Source organism: Hordeum vulgare, chromosome 6H, assembly GCF_904849725.1.
Source record: "Hordeum vulgare subsp. vulgare chromosome 6H, MorexV3_pseudomolecules_assembly, whole genome shotgun sequence".
Classification (NCBI taxonomy): Eukaryota; Viridiplantae; Streptophyta; class Magnoliopsida; order Poales; family Poaceae; genus Hordeum; species Hordeum vulgare.
In genome coordinates, this window is record NC_058523.1 from 93,411,358 (window position 1) to 93,431,008 (window position 19,651).

Genomic DNA, 19,651 nt, shown 5'->3' on the forward strand with positions numbered 1-19,651 from the left:
TGGCACTCTTCCTGTCCACAGCTCGTGCGGTGTTTTGGGCACCGACTTGCTTGGTACTCTGTTGAGAATGTGAATGGCGGGTTTAAGCACCTCCATCCACAATCCCAATGGCAGGTTGGAGTAACTCATCATGTTGCGCACCATATCCATAAGGGTACGGTTACGCCTTTCAGCTACTCCATTTTGCTGAGGCTCGCCTCGCATTGAGTACTGGGCAACTATGTCAGTCTCCTACAAGAACTTTGCAAAAGGTCCAGGGACTTGGCCATATGGAGTGTGTCGACCGTAGTACTCCCCCCCCACGGTCATACCTCACTATCTTTATCTTTTTGTCAAGCTGATTTTCAACTTCAGCTTTGAATATCTTGAATTTATCCAATGCTTCATTTCTTCTGTGATTGTATAAATGTAACCGAAGCGGGAGTAATCGTTTGTGAATGTTATGAATGAATCATAACCATCCACACTTTTCACCGAACACGGTCCAAAAATATCAGTGTGAATAATTTCCAGTGTTCCTGTGCTTCGGTTTGCACCCTTCTTTATCTATTTTACATACTTTCCTTTAATGCAATCTACGCATTGTTCTAAGTCAGAGAACTCCAACTTAGGAAGAATTTAATTTTTGACTAATCTTTCTATTCTCCCCTGGAAATATGGCCCAAGCGACAGTGCCATAATTTCGAGGAGTCGTGAGTTCTCTTTCTTTTTTAGTTCGTTGTTCGACGAGGAACTATGCACATTCACATTATTTGCATAATCCACTTTTCACGAAGTGATAACAGATAAAGCTCATTATGGAGGAAGGCATCGCCTACATAATCATTATTGTACCAAATGGTACATTTACCATGTCCAAAAAAACATTGATAATTGTCTTTGTCTAAGCATGAAACACTTATTAAGTTCCTATTACATGAAGGCACGAATAGTACATCTCTAAGAAAAACCTTGAATCCTTCGGTTAGCTCCAAGGATACGTCACCTACAACTTCAACTGTAACGACCAAGATGCGGTCCTTTCCGATCTGGGGGTCGAGGCCCCCGAATAGGAAAGAAGCGCATCTAAGCGTTTCGCAAGCAAGTAAACATAGCACATAATAATAATTACAGTAGACAATCTAGGATTCAACTGTCTTCTTATCAATAATACAGAGTACAACGTAGATACAAACAAGGTAGTTCCGGTACGGACTACAAAACAAGGAAAATGCTATGGTACCCGCTGCAGGCCCACGATCACGACCACGGCTCAGTCCTCTGGATAGTTCACGTAAAGGCGATCTGTCTCCTTGTCGTACTGCCACGCCAGCTGGGTGCCGTCGGGACCATCTGTCTCCGGGATACCTGTACCTGCTGGGAGTTTTGGAGGAATCCGTGAGCCACGGGGACTCAGCAATCTAAGACCTTGGTGCCAAAACTAGTCACGTTATTTGGGTAAGGAAGGGGTGAAGTGTTTCAGGCTGCTGCAACCTATGATTGAATAAGTGGCTAACTTATGCGAGAAGGAAGTGAAAGTGGTCTACGCTAACGATCGGGAATACTTGATCAGAAAGTGATCCTGAACACCTACCTACGGCAATCATAACCCCACCATGTTCCCGGTCGAAGAGAGATCTTCGAAGGGACAGTCACGGTTACGCACATAGTTGGTATATTTTATTAGTTTATGTTTAAGTTCCCTAATACCGGATGTTAACAAAATATTCCAAGTTGCCACATAACCGCGGGCACGGCTTTCCGAAAGATTAAACCCTGCAGGGGTGCTCCAACTAGTCCATCACAAACGAACACAGGCCGCAAAGGCATCCTCTACCACGAATCTCGTGATCTCGTCGGATTCCTTAGAGGAAAACCTCAACTCTGCGTGAAACCAAAGCTTCACTGGGATTCCTATACGCAAGATATACCGCTAAGGCAAGACAAGACTAGCAGGACCTCCCGACGTGTCGACGACCCTGATAAGAGCCGCGTATCTCAGTCTCAGGACACGCCGGATGAGCGATGGTTACCACGCCAAAACACCGAGTTGCCCCGGGGAGCGTAATAAGCTGCTCTGGTTTGGACCAACACTCATGAGGAGCACTGGCCCGGGTTGTTGATTAAATTCCTCGGGGTAGCTATTCCCTATGCAGTTTATTATTAGGTGATTAGCAAATAGTACCAATGTTGGGTCCTGCCGGACAAGCCTTAACACTACACGATTTATCAAGGGGTCCCCATAACAACCCCGAACGTGTTAGGAGCGATCATTATGGAATCAAACACCGGTAACCGGTAACTAAGGCGGCAATAACGGAACAAGACACCCGGCAAAAGGCTAGGCCTCCCGTCATTTACCAAGTATATAGATACATTAATTAAATAACAGAAATTAATATAATGATATCAAGCTCATGTCCTCACATGAGTTTAAAACACCTGCAACTAACAATGCTAACATTAGTAGCTGAGCAAGCCTATCTAGCCATGCAAGTTTGCTAGGAAAGAGTAAGGTGTTTAGGCTCATGGCATATGAAGAGGCAATATATTTTCAGTGGTAGGCAGCGAGCAATTTGACATGGAATCGAAACTAACATAACAAGTCTAGAGATGGGATCAAGGTCATATCATCTTGCCTGTGATATCCTCAGCTTGGAATGGTTCTGGATCGTCCTGCACGTACTCTCCTGACTCCACGTATTCGTTCTCCGCTCCCGGTGCTACCCAAAAAAAGAATAACAGCCAATGAACAGCAGCACCACAAAATGCAACAATCACATGATGCATGAGATGAAAGTTGAGCATGCACCACTATTTCTTACACTAGCACAAGCAAAAATAAACTTCAACAAGTTTCTGGACAGAACTTTGCACTAAACTATTTGGACATGCATGGGAATGATATGAGCAGATGCAACTCGTAAAAACAGTGCAAAACCATATAAAGAACTTTGCAAACGGAGCTACGGATCAACGGGAATCAACGAAACACGATATGAAGCTCTACGTGAAAGATTCAACACCACACACACAATGGGCACAAATCTGGTCTTCCCAGGTTGCCAAGACATATATTAACCCAACATGAATGAAAGGGAAGAAGGTAGAACACCACAACAACAATAAAGCACAAACTTTGACCAAAATGGCAAGACTACATAATCTGCCAGTTTCTGCATCTTAGCTGTTTGTGAGCAACATGCAACATAGCTACAGGTCTTCAAATATGACAAATAATATATGTGGATGTTGCCAACCAAGAACACTACAAGCACCAGCAATAATCACAGCAAAAGGAATTAAACTCTAGAAGTTACAAGGACACAAACTTTCCCAAAACCATCAGTTCTCAGGGACTTAGTGAAAATTCCTGCACCTGAGTTTCTGTTTCTGTTCTGAAGCTTTTTGACAACAATAAAAACACAAGATACTGGACTCCAAATGACTTGAAAATTGACAGGAATCTTCACAAACATACCAGGTTCAAAATACTAGCACTGAACTAAGTCCAGTTCTCAACAGAATGACCAGTACATCCTCATCTACAGGGGAAAAAATGTTTCCAGCATCCCAGACTAAGTGAAATTATCAGAGTTCAAAAATCTGGAAATTTTCCAGCCACATGCCCACTTTGTCTAGGCATAGTTTTCACACACATGTCACCAAGAGGTGTTTGACACCACTATGGTGTTGAGCACAAACCCCTACTACTAACACACAAAAATCCATGCCCTTGGGCTCCATCTATACCATGGAAACAAAGCCCAAACTTTCAACAAAATGTAAATGCAACTCCATAAGGTATGCTTCTAAGATGACAAATACATAGGTGAATCTTATGTTCACAATGACAAAGTGACATGGGGGTTTGAACCCCATGTTTGTGTCATGCACATCAACAACACCCACACCCAAATCACAATATTACTAGTGTCAAGCACATCACAATGGGACTTTATGCTAACAAGAGAGTATGCACCCCCCACATATGGGCATGTGATGGTACACACTCTCACATTCATTACTAGGATCTTCCTAGGAATCATGTCACCCTCAAAGTGCAACCCCCACAACAATCTATCCTAGATTAACTAGGAATCCACACCCACACATGCTAACATAGATAGCCACCTAGTGCAACTCATCACCTCAAGTCCATGTGGTGAAGGGGAGGCACCCACCCCACCAAATCCATGCTAGCAAAAGAAACTACAAGATCAACTTAGTCCACACTAAAACTCCAAAGATGGGCTACACATGATACACTAGTGCTACTTGCATACCTTAAGCACAACACTCACAAGAAACCACATTATCATGCACAACTCCTACCAAGTGTACTTCACACCACAAGATACACTCATCATAAGCATCACAAGGTTAGCATCATCTAACAAACACTAGTGTGCAAAACACACACACACATAAATCTAACCTAACTATTCTAACAGAAACAGTAATTAATCACCCCTAATCCTAAGAGATGGTTAATCATCAGAATTAACAGCAAAACAACCACTTTGTAAAGGAGTTAGGAAAAACAGAAATTAAATAGACAAAAAAAGGGACAGCAAAAGGGACACACAGACTACTGGGATTCGAACCCAGAACCTCTGGTTCTAGCAACAGCAACACACCACCACACTACTGTCATCTATTCGACAGGATGGAGGAAGGGAACAAGGTGAACTGCCCCCGGTCTCTGTGCACCGAATTAGCAATACAAAAATAGGCCGAGAGGGGGATCGAACCCAGAACCTCTCATCAGGCGCACACATTCGCTACCACTGCACTACGGAACGAAGAATGAACAGGTACACGCGAGAGAAGTAAAGAAGGGATACCCACGACGTATCCACCCTCTGATCTATCCTACTCGCTGGAGACACAGCAGGCCGACCAACCGAACGTGTTAGCGACGACGAGGAGGTCTCCTGGCCACGGCGCTGCTGGCACGAGGGGGGGGGAGATCCACCTCCTACTGAGACGAGTCTACCAACGATCTGAACCAAAAGAAACTCACGAACAGCTGCTGGCTTGGGTTCCAACGGGCAGTAGCCTCCCGTCAGAGAAGAAGGCACGCACTCGGCCGCAACAGCCCCTCGCGCTGGGTGGAGGCGAGCCCCTGCTCCAACCTCTTTCCAACAACAGCAACACACGACACTACTACGGCACTACACACACACGCAACCACTACTCCCTGACGAACGACAACAGAGGAGAACGAAGAACCCTGCCTCGGATCTGGACCGAACCGAGGAGGAGGAAGCACGGGGCGATGGTCCTCACCTTGGGGAGAAGAGGGAGCGCCGAACGGGAAGGAGGAGCGCCGGAGGGGAAGAAGCCGTCGACGAAGATGTCCTTGCGCTGCAGGACCGACGGGGAGGAAGAAGCACCACGGGCACGTCCTTGACGGGCTCGGGGTCGTCGGCGTGGCCGTTCTCCGGGGCTTCTAGCGCCGGGAATGGACCGCAGGGATCCATCCCGAGCCCCCGGACATGGCGCCGGCGGCGAATGGAGGCGGGGCGCGACGGTCGCCGGCCATGACCTACTGTCTACTGCTACTCCTACCTCTACCTTACCTGACAGAGAAGAGCGGAAGAGAGGTGGGGAAAGAGATGGTGGCGGTGCGAGATGGGATGGGAGGAGGAACCCTAGATGAGGGGGAGAGGCACGGACGCCAACGCACTTAAAAGGGGGCCTCGACGTTGCTGCTCACGGCGCCGTCAGTTCTCCCTCTCTCTCACGTGCTGACGGAAAGAAGAAAGCGGGGGAAGGAGAAGAAACGCCGTCACGGAAAGAAAGGAAAGGAGGGAGCTCTCGCGTGGGCTCTCGCTGGAGGGAGCAGCTGGGCCACCGAAGGGAAGGAAGCCCACGGCAAGCACTAAGGCCCCAGTGGTTTTTTTTCAAAATAAAATAAATACCAAGAGGAAAGTAATGAAACAAAAAAAAACTGGTGGGGATAAATTTAAAAGGGAAAAATCCCCTGGTCATAAGGAATTATGGCCCATAAGTAAAAAATAGGGAAGCAAAATCTGGAGCTATTTGAAATAAATGCAAAACAGTAATTAATTTACTGTTTTGAGTTTATTTGGACCTCTAAAATTCAAAGAACAAGCCAGAAAAATTGCACCTCCTCATAATCACATTTTACTCTAACCATCAGACATTTTATAAAAGCTTTTGGGAAGAAGGAATTTTGACATGGAATAATAGGAGGGAAAAGAGTTTAAATTAGCTAAGAGCTTTGTAATGGCTAGCACTCACTCCTACATTACACACCCCATCATCACATGAGCATCAACACAAAATATTACTAAACCACACCCTCACACCTATCAAAATCACATGCATTATCTCACCACAATACTAACTCCTAGTAAGAACATATGCCACCATGATCATGACATGCAATCATAAGGTATGGCATAGAATCAAGGTATGGCAAAGATGGTATGGCATGGATGCATGCATGCAAATGCAAAATAGAAGGTGACACATGAAATCATACGTGCATAGAAACTCTCATGACAAAGTCAAGGTGGTCCCACATGGAAGGTTACAAAAAGGGAAAGTCCTACACTTGGGGCATTACAAACTCTCCCACACTACAAAGAAGATCTCGACCCCGAGATCTAAGACTGAAAGAAATCGGGAAATTCGGAACGGAGATGGTCCTCGCGTTCCCACGTAGCCTCTTTATCGGAATGGTGTGACCACTGCACTTTGAGAAACTTGACAGACTTGTTATGGGTCTTGCGCTCAGTCGCCTCGAGAACCGCAACTGGATGCTCGCGATAAGAGAGGTCAGACTGAAGATCGATATCTTCAAGATGCACAGTGTGCTCGGGGTTCTTGAAACACCTCCGAAGCTGAGAAACATGGAACACATCATGGACATTTGCAAAGGTTGACGGAAGCTCGAGCTGGTACGCGAGGTCGCCCCTCTTGCCAACCACTCTGAACGGACCAACGAAACGAGGCGCAAGCTTGCCTTTGATGCCAAAACGCTGCATACCCTTCATAGGCGACACCTTGAGATAGACAAAATCATCAAGCTCATACGACATGTCACGGTGCTTGCTATCGTAATAGCTCTTCTGACGGGACTGAGCTGCTCTGAGGTTGTCGCGAATGATCCGACACATCTCCTCAGCTTCTTCTATCATATCATTGCCAAGGATCTGACGCTCGCCTGTCTGGGACCAGTTGAGCGGAGTACGGCACTTCCTGCCATAGAGAATTTCAAACGGAGCCTTGCCAGAACTAGCTTGATAACTGTTGTTATACGAGAACTCCGCGAAAGGCAGACAATCTTCCCACTTCATGCCAAACGAGATAACATAGGCTCTCAGCATGTCCTCAAGAACTTGATTCACTCTCTCCACTTGACCACTAGTCTGAGGATGGAACGCTGTGCTGAAGCGGATCTTCGTGCCCATAGCAGATTGAAAAGAGTCCCAGAACTTGGAAGTGAAGATACTCCCGCGATTTGATGAGATCATCATAGGTACACCGTGCAACGAGACAATCCTCGAGGTGTACAACCCTGCCAGCTGAGCTGCTGAAATGGACTCCTTGACTGGAAGGAAATGCGCCACTTTACTCAATTTGTCGATGACGACAAAGATAGCGTCATTACCCTTCTTGGACTTCGGAAACCCTGTGACGAAGTCCATCTCAATGTGATCGAACTTCCACTCGGGAATCGGCAAAGGCTGCAAGAGGCCCGCTGGTCTTTGATGTTCTGCTTTCACCCTTCGACATACATCACACTCATTGACGAATTGTGCAATTTCACGCTTCATACGGGTCCACCAGAAAGTCTGCTTCAAGTCATGGTACATCTTGGAGCTTCCCGGATGAATAGAAAGCAGAGAATTATGAGCTTCTTCCATGATCACCTTCCTGAGATCACCTTTCGGGACGACAAGACGGTCCTCGAAAAACAAAGTGTCCCTGGCATCAACAGTGAAACACTTATACTTGGGAAGGCTCTTTCCCACACCAATCTTGACCTTCTTCACCATAGTATCAAGTAGCTGAGCTGCTCTGACCTGATCTTACAAGGTAGGAGAGATCTGAAGGTTCGCAAGAAAACCTTGAGGAACCAGCTGAAGATTGAGCTTCCTGAAAGACTCAGAAAGACCCGGCTGGAGAGGTTGCAGAATCAGACTGTTGCAATATGCCTTCCTGCTCAATGCATCTGCCACAACATTTGCCTTGCCTGGCGTGTACTCAACAATCGGATTAAAATCCTGGAGCATTTCCACCCAACGTGTTTGCCGAAGATTCAAGTTAGGCTGAGTGAAGATATACTTGAGGCTCTTGTGATCGGTGAAAACTTCAACCTTACGTTCCAACAAGAGATGTCTCCAAGTCATCAAGGCGTGCACAACAGCTGCTAGCTCGAGATCGTGCACAGGATAGTTCTTCTCCGCAGGCTTCAGCTGCCTGGAGGTATAAGCAACCACCTTCCTATCTTGCATCAAGACTGCACCAAAACCCTGGAGAGAAGCATCGCAAAAGACCTGGTACGGCTTGGAATCATCCGGAGGAGCCAATACCGGAGTGGAGGTAATCTTCTCTTTGAGTGTATCGAAAGCCAGTTGACACTCTGGAGACCACACATACTTGACACCCTTCTGAAGAAGACTAGAGAGTGGCTTGGCGATTTTGGAGAAGTTCTCAACGAATCTTCTGCAATATCCGGCAAGACCGAGAAAGCTTCGAAGTTGCTTCACATTCTGCGGAGGTTCCCATTCAACAATGTCCTGAACCTTGGACGGGTCAACCTTAATGCCCTCGACAGAGATAATATGCCCAAGATACACCACTTCTTTCAGCCAGAACTCGCACTTGGAAAACTTGGCATACAGCTTGTATTCTCTCAGTTCATCAAGCACCAACCTGAGATGTTTCTCATGTTCTTCCTCATCCTCAGAAAAGACCAGAATGTCATCGAGATAGAGCAAGACAAACTCATTCTTGAATGGTGAGAAAATATAGTTCATCAATCGGCAAAAAGTCTGAGGAGCATTAGCCATACCGAAAGACATGACCGTATACTCATATGAGCCAAAACTGGTCCTGAATGCCGTCTTTGGAATGTCTTCCTCGCGAATGCGAATCTGATGATAGCCCATTCTGAGATCAAGCTTCGAGAATACTTGAGCACCTTTCAGCTGCTCGAACAACTCATTTATGTTCGGAAGCGGATATTTGTTCTTGATTGTCTTCTTGTTCAATGGGCGGTAATCGACACACAGCCGTTCCGTACCATCCTTCTTCTTGACAAACAGAACACCACATCCCCACGGAGACGAGCTTGGTCTGATCAAACCCAAACGCTCCTGCTCATCGAGTTACCTCTTGAGTTCCTTCAACTCTTCTGGACCCAGCTTGTACGGCCGCTTGCACACTGGCTCTGTGCCTGGCTCAAGATCAATGACGAACTCCACTTCATGGTGCGGAGGCATCCCTGGCAGCTCTTCAGGAAACACGTCCTGATATTCGCAGACTACTGGAACATGCTCAATGGGATTGATCTCACCCTTTTCATTCAAGGAGAACAAGCGGATTGTGTCATCGCGCGCCGCGAATATAATCACATCCTCCGAAGAGTGGGTCAGCTTCACTTCTTTAGCTGCACAATCAATTGATGCCTTATTCATGGCCAACCAGTCCATACCAAGGATCAAATCAATGTCGGACTTCCCCAAGACAATAGGAGATGCCAGAAAAGCATAATTGTCCATCTTGATAGAAACATCCGGAACCCTCATGAACGAACTCATGCGCATGCCCGGAGAAACCACACGGAAGGGACTATCCAAATGAATTGCAGGAATATCATGCTTAGCTAGGAAAGGCTTGGAGATGAAGCAATGCGAAGCACCAGAATCAAACAAGACTTTAGCAGGAAAATCATTGACTAAGAGATTACCCATGATCACATCCGAAGAATTTTCTGCCTCAGCTACATTCACCATGTTGACTCGAGCTGATCTGGGGTTGAACTTCACAAGAGTGTTGCTAGGAGGTTTGCCTGGAGGAGGAGGCGGCAGACGGAGCTGTGAAGTGCATTTGTTGGCATAGTGACCCTTGTGCCCACATTTGTGACAAGTGACATATGCTGGCTGTCGGAACTGAATCTGAGGAGGCCCTTGCTTCTGATGCTGATATCTCTGCTGGAAGCCAGGGTTGGGTGGGCGGGAAGAACCACGTCCACCTGAGTGCTTCGGCTGCTGAGAGTGCCGAGGAGGAGGAGGAGAAACCCAAAACCTCTGTTGCTTCTGAACCACCTGAGTCGAGGAAGAGCTGGAATCTCTGAAACGTTTCTTGGAGTTCTCCACCCTGAGCAAGGCTGCCTCTGCTCTGAGAGCTAAGTTATAGAATTTGTCAAACTCCTCAGGATCGTGCAAAGCGAGTGCTAACTGCAAATCCTCCTTCAAGCCACCCCTGAACTGGTATATCTTGCTCTTCTGATCCGGAACATCCTGCAACGCGTAACGGGCCAGCTCGTGGAACTCAACATTGTACTTGTACACAGAATTGCTGCCCTGCTTCAAGCGCCTGAACTTCTCGCGCATCTCCTCAACAAAACTGGAAGGGATGTAGTGGGACCTGAAGTCACGACAAAACTCGTCCCAAGTCATCACCCTGCCACCTCTGGAGTCCTTAAGCTGCTGCCACCAAATAGAAGCCTGCCCCTTCAACTGGAATGTTGCAAACTTGACATAGTCCTCTGGACGCACATTGCTACACTCAAAATGCTTGTTCATATCACGGATCCAATCTTGCGCATCAAACGGCTGGTCGCAAGAAGTGAACGTCTTAGGCTGGTTTGACAGGAACTGACTCAGACTGGCGAAGTGATTGCCACCCTGCTGGAAATTGCCCTGCTGATGATTGGCTCTCTCCTGGATAAACTGCAACAGCATCTGAGTATTTGCATTGGTAGCTGCCATCATCGCCTGCCAGGCCTCTGCAGGAGGAGGCGGCGGCGGTGGCGGAGGAGGAGGTGGAGGCGGCATATCCTCACGTGCTGGGGTCTGACGAGTTGGTGGAGCCATCCTGAAGACGGACAACATATTAGTCCACAGAATAATTGAAGATATTGCTGAATCAAAAGACAGAATATCTGAATAGAACTTAGTATTGCACTCGAACAACATAGCAAGAGTGCATTCTCAAAGTAACAGACGACAAAATTCCGATAAGGCCACAGCAAACAAGTGTGAGCTAGAACTGCTCGGAACAAACATATGATCGAGATTTCCCAAACCTCAATCAAGCGTCTGTAGGAAGATAGTCCTATAAGATACTACCAGATATCCCACCTATGAATTCCCGAAATAACTGGTCATGCAATCAGGCACACGGATACAAGGAGTATTTCACACTACTCCTAAATTAAGCCGTCACCTGTATCACATCCTTCAGCACACAACCAGCATCTCGGACCTTCGTCTACAACAGATCCTCGTGATCACAACGATACAAAGTGTGGTAGTACCCCCGAACAATCTACACCAGTACTGGGGACATCGGGGTTATCTCACCACTACCCGTATTGAAGCAACAACGAACACCCTCCGTTCTTAGATACTCAGAAATCTGAATGATGGCGATGTGCGCGATTATCCCTGGAGCTCAACTCCCCTGATACTTAGAGCAGATAGGAGGCACCAGGACATGATTCCGTCACATCGAAATCATATAGATTTCGCAAATACCCGCGTGATCCTAAAAACAATTTTGAGCGAGAAAAGGAGTAGAGTTAAAGATTTCCTAAGACGGAAGCCTCACCAGAGCAAAGAAGAGGAGAAAAAAGAAATCTACTCTCCGATATAACTAAGACTCAAAACATTAACTAGACTCGACTTGGCCAAATACGATCACACAAAGGCTCCTATGGTCGTAAGGCTCTGATACCAACTTGTAACGACCAAGATGCGGTCCTTTCCGATCTAGGGGTCGAGGCCCCCGAATAGGAAAGAAGCGCATCTAAGCGTTTCGCAAGAAAGTAAACATAGCACATAATAATAATTACAGTAGACAATTTGGGATTCGACTGTCTTCTTATTAATAATACAGAGTACAACGCAGATACAAACAAGGTAGTTCCGGTACGGACTACAAAACAAGGAAAATGCTATGCTACCCGCTGCAGGCCCACGATCACGACCACGGCTCAGTCCTCTGGATAGTTCACGTAAAGGCGATCTGTCTCCTCGTCGTACTGCCACGCCAGCTGGGTGTCGTCGGGATCATCTGTCTCCGGGATACCTGTACCTGCTGGGAGTTTCGGAGGAATCCGCGAGCCACGGGGACTCAGCAATCTAAGACCTTGGTGCCAAAACTAGTCACGTTATTTGGGTAAGGAAGGGGTGAAGTGTTTCAGGCTGCTGCAACCTATGATTGAATAAGTGGCTAACTTACGCGAGAAGGAAGTGAAAGTGGTCTACGCTAACGATCGGGAATACTTGATCAGAAAGTGATCCTGAACACCTACCTACGGCAATCATAACCCCACCGTGTTCCCGGTCGAAGAGAGATCTTCGAAGGGACAGTCACGGTTACGCACACAGTTGGTATATTTTATTAGTTTATGTTTAAGTTCCCTAATACCGAATGTTAAAAAAATATTCCAAGTTGCCACATAACCGCGGGCACGGCTTTCCGAAAGATTAAACCCTGCAGGGGTGCTCCAACTAGTCCATCACAAACGAACACAGGCCGCAAAGGCATCCTCTACCACGAATCTCGTGATCTCGTCGGATTCCTTAGAGGAAAACCTCAACTCTGCGTGAAACCAAAGCTTCACTAGGATTCCTATACGCAAGATATACCGCTAAGGCAAGACAAGACTAGCAGGACCTCCCGACGTGTCGACGACCCTGATAAGAGCCGCGTATCTCAGTCTCAGAACACGCCGGATGAGCGATGGTTACCACGCCAAAACACCGAGTTGCCCCGGGGAGCGTAATAAGCTGCTCTGGTTTGGACCAACACTCATGAGGAGCACTGGCCCGGGTTGTTGATTAAATTCCTCGGGGTAGCTATTCCCTATGCAGTTTATTATTAGGTGATTAGCAAATAGTACCAATGTTGGGTCCTGCCGGACAAGCCTTAACACTACGTGATTTATCAAGGGGTCCCCATAACAACCCCGAACGTGTTAGGAGCGATCATTATGGAATCAAACACCGGTAACCGGTAACTAAGGCGGCAATAACGGAACAAGACACCCGGCCAAAGGCTAGGCCTCCCGTCATTTACCAAGTATATAGATACATTAATTAAATAACAGAAATTAATATAAAGATATCAAGCTCATGTCCTCACATGAGTTTAAAACACCTGCAACTAACAATGCTAACATTAGTAGCTGAGCAAGCCTATCTAGCCATGCAAGTTTGCTAGGAAAGAGTAAGGTGTTTAGGCTCATGGCATATGAAGAGGCAATATATTTTCAGTGGTAGGCAGCGAGAAATTTGACATGGAATCGAAACTAACATAACAAGTCTACACTAGCACAAGCAAAAATAAACTTTGAGATGAAAGTTGAGCTTGCACCACTATTTCTTACACTAGCACAAGCAAAAATAAACTTCAACAAGTTTCTGGACAGAACTTTGCACTAAACTATTTGGACATGCATGGGAATGATATGAGCAGATGCAACTCGTAAAAACAGTGCAAAACCATATAAAGAACTTTGCAAACGGAGCTACGGATCAACGGGAATCAACGAAACACGATATGAAGCTCTACGTGAAAGATTCAACACCACACACACAATGGGCACAAATCTGGTCTTCCCAGGTTGCCAAGACATATATTAACCCAACATGAATGAAAGGGAACAAGGTAGAACACCACAACAACAATTAAGCACAAACTTTGACCAAAATGGCAAGACTACATAATCTGCTAGTTTCTACATCTTAGCTGTTTGTGAGCAACATGCAACATAGCTACAGGTCTTCAAATATGACAAATAATATATGTGGCTGTTGCCAACCAAGAAAACTACAAGCACCAGCAAGAATCACAGCAAAAGGAATTAAACTCTAGAAGTTACAAGGCCACAAACTTTCCCAAAACCATCAGTTCTCAGGGACTTAGTGAAAATTCCTGCACCTGAGTTTCTGTTTCTGTTCTGAAGCTTTTTGACAGCAATAAAAACACAAGATACTGGACTCCAAATGACTTGAAAATTGACAGGAAGCTTCACAAACATACCAGGTTCAAAATACTAGCACTGAACTAAGTCCAGTTCTCAACAGAATGACCAGCACATCCTCATCTACAGGGGAAGAAAATGTTTCCAGCATCCCAGACTTGGTGAAATTATCAGAGTTCAAAAATCTGGAATTTTCCAGCCACATGCCCACTTTGTCTAGGCATAGTTTGCACACACATGTCACCAAGAGGTGTTTGACACCACTATGGTGTTGAGCACAAACCCCTACTACTAACACACAAAAATCCATGCCCTTGGGCTCCATCTATACCATGGAAACAAAGCCCAAACTTTCAACAAAATGTAAATGCAACTCCATAAGGTATGCTTCTAAGATGACAAATACATAGGTGAATCTTATGTGCACAATGAAAAAGTGACATGGGGGTTTGAACCCCATGTTTGTGTCATGCACATCAACAACACCCACACCCAAATCACAATATTACTAGTGTCAAGCACATCACAATGGGACTTTATGCTAACAAGAGAGTATGCACCCCCCACATATGGGCATGTGATGGTACACACTCTCACATTCATTACTAGGATCTTCCTAGGAATCATGTCACCCTCAAAGTGCAACCCCCACAACAATCTATCCTAGATTAACTAGGAATCCACACCCACACATGCTAACATAGATAGCCACCTAGTGCAACTCATCACCTCAAGTCCATGTGGTGAAGGGGAGGCACCCACCCCACCAAATCCATGCTAGCAAAAGAAACTACAAGATCAACTTAGTCCACACTAAAACTCCAAAGATGGGCTACACATGATACACTAGTGCTACTTACATACCTTAAGCACAACACTCACAAGAAACCACATTATCATGCACAACTCCTACCAAGTGTACTTCACACCACAAGATACACTCATCATAAGCATCACAAGGTTAGCATCATCTAACAAACACTAGTGTGCAAAACACACACACACATAAATCTAACCTAACTATTCTAACAGAAACAGTAATTAATAACCCCTAATCCTAAGAGATGGTTAATCATCAGAATTAACAGCAAAACAACCACTTTGTAAAGGAGTTAGGAAAAACAGAAATTAAATAGACAAAAAAAAGACAGGACAGCAAAAGGGACACACAGACTACTGGGATTTGAACCCAGAACCTCTGGTTCTAGCAACAGCAACACACCACCACACTACTGTCATCTATTCGACAGGATGGAGGAAGGGAACAAGGTGAACTGCTCCCGGTCACTGTGCATCGAATTAGCAATACAAAAATAGGCCGAGAGGGGGATCGAACCCAGAACCTCTCATCAGGCGCACACATTCGCTACCACTGCACTACGGAACGAAGAATGAACAGGTACACGCGAGAGAAGTAAAGAAGGGATACCCACGACGTATCCGCCCTCTGATCTATCCTACTCGCCGGAGACACAGCAGGCCGACCAACCGAACGTGTTAGCGACGACGAGGAGGTCTCCTGGCCACGGCGCTGCTGGCACGAGGGGGGGGGGAGATCCACCTCCTACTGCGACGAGTCTACCAACGATCTGAACCAAAAGAAACTCACGAACAGCTGTTGGCTTGGGTTCCAACGGGTAGTAGCCTCCCGTCAGAGAAGAAGGCACGCACTCGGCCGCAACAGCCCCTCGCGCTGGGTGGAGGCGAGCCCCTGCTCCAACCTCTTTCCAACAACAGCAACACACGACACTACTACGGCACTACACACACACGCAACCACTACTCCCTGACGAACGGCAACAGAGGAGAACGAAGAACCCTGCCTCGGATCTGGACCGAACCGAGGAGGAGGAAGCACGGGGCGATGGTCCTCACCTTGGGGAGAAGAGGGAGCGCCGAACGGGAAGGAGGAGCGCCGGAGGGGAAGAAGCCGTCGACGAAGATGTCCTTGCGCTGCAGGACCGACGGGGAGGAAGAAGCACCACGGGCACGTCCTTGACGGGCTCGGGGTCGTCGGCGTGGTCGTTCTCCCGGTCTTCTAGCGCCGGGAATGGACCGCAGGGATCCATCCCGAGCCCCCGGACATGGCACCGGCGGCGAACGGAGGCGGGGCGCGACGGTCGTCGGTGATGACCTACACTCTACTGCTACTCCTACCTCTACCTTACCTGACAGAGAAGAGCGGAAGAGAGGTGGGGAAAGAGATGGTGGCGGCGCGAGATGGGAGGGGAGGAGGAACCCTAGATGAGGGGGAGAGGCACGGACGCCAACGCACTTAAAAGGGGGCCTCGACGTTGCTGCTCACGGCGCCGTCAGTTCTCCCTCTCTCTCACGTGGTGACGGAAAGAAGAAAGCGAGGGAAAGAGAAGAAACGCCGTCAGGGAAAGAAAGGAAAGGAGGGGGCTCTCGCGTGGGCTCTTGCTGGAGGGAGCAGCTGGGCCACCGAAGGGAAGGAAGCCCACGGCGAGCACTAAGGCCCCAGTTTTTTTTTTCAAAATAAAAGAAATACCAAGAGGAAAGTAATGAAACAAAAAAAACTGGTGGGGATAAATTTAAAAGGGAAAAATCCCCTGGTCATAAGGAATTATGGCCCATAAGGAAAAAATAGGGAAGCAAAATCTGGAGCTATTTGAAATAAATGCAAAACAGTAATTAATTTACTGTTTTGAGTTTATTTGCACCTCTAAAATTCAAAGAACAAGCCAGAAAAATTGCACCTCCTCATAATCACATTTTAGTCTAACCATCAGACATTTTATAAAAGCTTTTGGGAAGAAGGAATTTTGACATGGAATAATAGGAGGGAAAAGAATTTAAATTAGCTAAGAGCTTTGTAATGGCTAGCACTCACTCCTACATTACACACCCCATTATCACATGAGTATCAACACAAAATATTACTAAACCACACCCTCACACCTATCAAGATCACATGCATTATCTCACCACAATACTAACTCCTAGTAAGAACATATGCCACCATGATCATGACATGCAATCGTAAGGTATGGCATAGAATCAAGGTATGGCATGGATGCATGCATGCAAATGCAAAATAGAAGGTGACACATGAAATCATACGTGCATAGAAACTCTCATGACAAAGTCAAGGTGGTCCCACATGGAAGGTTACAAAAAGGGAAAGTCCTACACTTGGGGCATTACATCAACTTCTGCTTGGACACCATTTGCGACTTCAATACTTCTTTCTTTTCGGCACATGGTCCTCATCGAACTGAATCCCTGTAAAGAGTTTGCAACATGAACAGTTGCTCCCGAGTGAATGCACGTAGTAGATTTTGAAAACTTTAAATACAAAGATTCATTTACAAAAGAAACGGTGTCGTTACCTCTCTTTGCCATGAAGGCCTTTAGCCAGGCAGCGCAATTCTTCTTGTAGTGCCCTCTCTGCTTGCAGTAGATACAAGTGTCCTTGTCTACTGGAATAGGCTTTTGCTGATAATGAGCGGGAGCTTTGCCATAATCTTTGCCCTTTGGCTTTGAGGGAGAACCTTTGTTGGGTTGGAAAGCCTTTTTCTTTTCCTTCACATAGTTCAGGGAGCCACCATGTGAAGCTTTGATTCTCTCCTCTTCCTATTAGCACATGGTTATGACCTTTTCTATATGACATGTCTCGGGCTGCATGTTGTAGTTCACAACAAAGGTCTCAAATTCCTTAGGTAGCGAAGACATGACCAGGTGGACGAGGAGAGCTGGTTTGATCTCCAGATCTGCATCCATGGGCTTGAGCTTGGCTGCCGTATTGCTCATTCTTAGGATGTGCTCCCTTACGCCATGGCCACCTCCGATGTAGCTCTCTGTCACCGGTTATTTTATCAACTGGGTGACATATGTCTTAGAAGAGTCAGTGAACTGACTCTTTATCTTGGTTAGCATCTCCCTTGCAGAAGTGCACTCTGCAATTGAGCCCACAATGATGGTCTCAATTGTGTTCTTTATAAATGCCAAACATCTCTTGTTGGCATTTATACACTTTCTGTTGTTTATGGAGTATGACATCTCCTCATTGGCATAATCTCATTTCTTTTTCTCCCAAGCCTCATCATCATCATCAGGATTTCTGACTGGCTCTCGAGGTGCAACTGGTTGTGGTTCCTCCAGAACCCAGTCCACCTCAGCAAAGACAAGAGCCATGTCAAGTTTCTTCCTCCACTCAGAGTAATTATCTCGTGTGAGTGTAGGAACGTCCTTGAGGCAACTCATTAGGTGAAAACCTCCTGAAATCACAATTTAAGCGAGATCAGTATGACAATTATATGCATTAATTAATGTTGGTTAAAATAATCATACAATTGCCTATGCAAATTAATCTACATTATCGTTGGGCAAATGATAGAAATAAATGCATCTTTTATGCCAATAGTTCAACATGATTATGTTATTAACAACGCTGGTCAGAAAATAACATAACCATATTTCATATATTACTTAGCAGCGGAAAACGTGAATCTAAAAGTTCATGTACTTTCATCTTTACAGAAAAAATATATTTTGTGACTTAATAAAAAAATTCATGAACTTTATTAATACTTTTATGAAGGCCATGAACTTTTCTTTTTGAGAAAAAACTATTTTATTTTCAGAAAAAATTATTTTTCTTTATAGAAAAATAATATTACTATTCTGTCTATTTTTAAAGAAACTTTGAACCTTTTATTTTCTCTTTTCTAAACATATTTTTCGCAGGAAAAAATGCATAGAGAAAACATTCTTAAATCTGCCTAAAACTAGACAGAAAATTAGAAAAGGTTCCTCTAATGGAAAGGGTCGGCATGTGCCGTCTTGGCTGCCGCCAGCCTGCCCGGCCTCGCGCAGTGACCCGATGCCTCTCTTTTTGCCCAACGGCCTGCCCATTTTAGGGTTTCCAGAGGAGCCGATCGGGGCCGTCGGATTCAATCCAACGGTTGCCCGCGCGCCTCGGTTGAACAAAAAGGGTGAGCCGACGAGGAGGGGAAACCCTATCCCTCATTCTCCCGAGCGCCGCTCGCACTCTCCCCCTCCTTTCTCTCGAGCGTAGCAGATCCCACTCCCCTTCATGCCCCTTGGCAGGAGAGGCCGCCAGCCGCCGGTGCAAGGGTTGAGCCCTTTCGGCCGCGCGCGCCACACCTCCCTCCTTCTCTTCTTGCCGTTACGGCCCCTGCAGCATCTGCGCCACTGTCCGGCCACCCCGACGGTGACGAGGGACCCTACCCCTGCGCCTCTTTCTTCCTTTTGCCTTAGCTCGACCCACCCTTCCTCCCCTTCTAGATATTGGACAGAGAGAGTAGTGGGCGCCGTTAGAGCAGCATATCGTGGCGCTGTGGCATTCCCTTTCGCCGGTTGCGCGTTCCCTTGCGGTGAACGCGCCACCGTCGAGTGGGTCGGCCGTGGTGCCACTTCTTCCTTTCGGCATACCGTCTTTGCTTCCGACCACCACCAACCAAAAGTGAGCTGACGGACAGCGGCGCCCCCTTTCCC